Here is a 2,916-nt window from a genome sequence, read left to right on the forward strand (position 1 = left end):
GAAAGCTTTATTTTCCGTATAGAGAAGATGAGGGAGCAGTATGGCATCAGCTACTACCAGTTATTTACCGATTTTCACTGTCTCGTGACCGGAAGCGCTTTGAAGTGGTATTGGCAGGTGCTCGAGGACCACGCTGATGAACCTGACTTTGGTTACTTCGAGCTAAAAGCCGAACTGCTAAGCCACTTCAAGACCGCCGAATCGGACTACGAGATTATTCGTGAAATTATGGAGAGGAAACAGCTGCCCCAAGAGACCTTTGAAGACTTCTACAGCGAGGTACATGATTTGACTTTTCGCCTTAGAAAGAAGATTCCCGAACAGAAGCTTGTCGGTATAATCCGAAGCAACCTTAAGCCTTACCTGGCTAATTTAACTTTTGCTTCACGTATGAGTACGCTAGCTGAATTAAAATCAGAGCGCAAGCGAGCTGAAAAGGTTATTAAGGAGAATAAAGGTAGGCAAAAACCTGTGAGCGAATTAGATTTTTTGGAAGCAGAAGCATCGGTAGAGAAACGTGTAGAAGCGTTAGGTAGGTCCCAGTGCAATAAAACACAGCAATCAGTGATAGCTAGTAAGAATTCGTCTTCGTCCGTTAGTCCCAATGTCAGTGCCGATGTCAGTAAGTCAACAATTAGTTCCTTCTGTGCGTCCCCTTTTCACCTCATGTTATTTTTTTTCGTGTGGTATGCCTGTCGACCACTTTGTTAAGCACCCCTTAGATTCCCTAAAATCCGATAAGTGTAAGTCTTCGTTCCACGATATGGTCTGTTTTGCGTGTGGTGGTAGGTCGACCTTCTGTGTATTCAAGCCAAGACAGGGAAACCAGAAACTGGCGGAGCTATCCGGGAACTCTCGCCAGGTGAAAGAGAACCCGGAAGCAAACCCGTAACAATTTTGAAGAGAGGAGCAAGTAGTGAAAAAAAGAGGAGAAAGAGTTAATAGGAAATAGGGTAGTTAAAGGTCTACACCAAAGAAAGCTGGACTATGAGGAGGCGCGTAGACGCATATTTTGTGAAGAAGTACTCCAGAAAAAGAAAATAAGGAATTATAAAAAGATCGAAAGAATGAGGGCGAAGAAAAAGAATCTCCGTAGGATATGTAGAAAAATAATCTTCACTATTGTTACTATGAAAGGTAATAACAGATTTTTTGCTAAGACAAAAATAGGAGATCGGGAAGTATTAGCCTTATTAGATTCGGGTGCAGGAGCTAGTTGTCTAGCCAAGAATGCTGACAAGCTTCTAGAGGGGAAAGAAAGTATGATACTTCCTATCAAGGGGCAGAATATACGAACCGCGAACGGTGGAGAAACCGCAGTGGTAGGTGCCATCACTCTCCCTGTCTTGTGGGATAATTTAACGCGCGATCTAGAGTTCTTGATCGTACCTGGTTTGCAACAAGAGGTTTACTTAGGTATAGATTTCTGGAAAGCTTTTGATATGAGTGTTGTGAGTAGAGGAGTGCCTGCAAGTGTGAATGGTGCGGGTGTTTCAGAGCCTGTACCCGCCGAGGGAGATCTATCCTTTGATGCGGTGCAACACGCCTTGACTCACGATCAAACTGTGGCATTAGAGCGTGTTAAGGCACAATTCCCGTCCTTTGCCGTGTTGGGACTAGGCAAGACAGACAAGGAGGAGCATGTTATAGAAGTGATCAATCAGAATCTCCCAGTGTTGGCGCAACAACTTAAATCTTAGAATTGTTTAACATTTTGTATATTATTAATTCTGGTCACCTCATGTTGTATTTTCTATGTTCTAGTTCACTTGTTTCATTTACTTTATTTGCTTATACTTCTCTGACCTAGTTATTAAAAAACGTTATTCTTCTAGAAACTTCTACCGACGTCGTTCATGTTTTATTAAGCTAATTTTTCGGGAATAAAACTATAATTTAAGTAAATTAAAACGTGTATTATTTTAATTCTCCTACAACAAAACTATGGTGCCGAAACCCGGGAGAAATATTTTGAAGGAAATTTAAGATCTTTCGAAGCGAAAAAAAGCTACGCCAACGAAACTTTGGGTCATCAGCTGAATATACACATATATACATAAATGGCAAATATGGACATAGTCATCGCAGGTCAACGTGGTCGCTTGGCATGTTTGAGGAATATGCTAACACATTTTGATGGAAAATCTAAAGCAGAGAAAACTCGTGGACTTATTGAAAGCTATATCGACGAGATCGAGACGATTCACCTGAAGTTCAAAGAGGATCACCAGCAAATCTGTGACATGTTGCGAGATAATTCCATACAGCCTGATGACGTACCATATATAAAGGATGACGTTTCTTTTATCTTTTGTGATGTGTTTTTGTTTTTTAAAGGTAAACTTTTAGACTTACTACACGAGCTTAAGAATCCGGCGTCACCCAATTTTCATTCGAGTACCATACATATGCCGAGCAGTTCGCGTAATGATAGCGTATGCACCGAAGCCCGATTGCCCAAAATTGACATTCCTCAATTTTCCGGTGATTATCTAGGCTGGATTTCGTATAGAGATATGTTTGTCTCATTGGTGCATAATAATCAGTCCCTCAGCAAAGTTCAAAAGTACTACTTTTTAAAAGGCTCCTGCGCTGGCACTCAACTGGATACTATCAATGAATATCCAGCATCCGATGCAAGTTATGAGCTTGCATGGAGTGCGTTACAACAGCGCTACCACAATAAGCGAAAAATTGTTGATACTTTGCTGAAGAAACTTTTTGCCATACCTAACGCAAATGGATCGTACGAAAGTATAAAGCTAATTTTAGATACAACCCGAAACTGTTTGGGACTTTTGCGTACTATGGGTGTTAGCACCGATAATTGGGACGTGATTCTTATTTACATTACTACCAACAAGCTCGCCGCGCAATCACGTAAAGAATGGGAGCAATCTCTCAAAGCATCAACTG

Source organism: Rhagoletis pomonella, unplaced genomic scaffold (assembly GCF_013731165.1).
Source record: "Rhagoletis pomonella isolate Grant_MI unplaced genomic scaffold, Rhpom_1.0 Rhpom_scaffold_03855, whole genome shotgun sequence".
Classification (NCBI taxonomy): Eukaryota; Metazoa; Arthropoda; class Insecta; order Diptera; family Tephritidae; genus Rhagoletis; species Rhagoletis pomonella.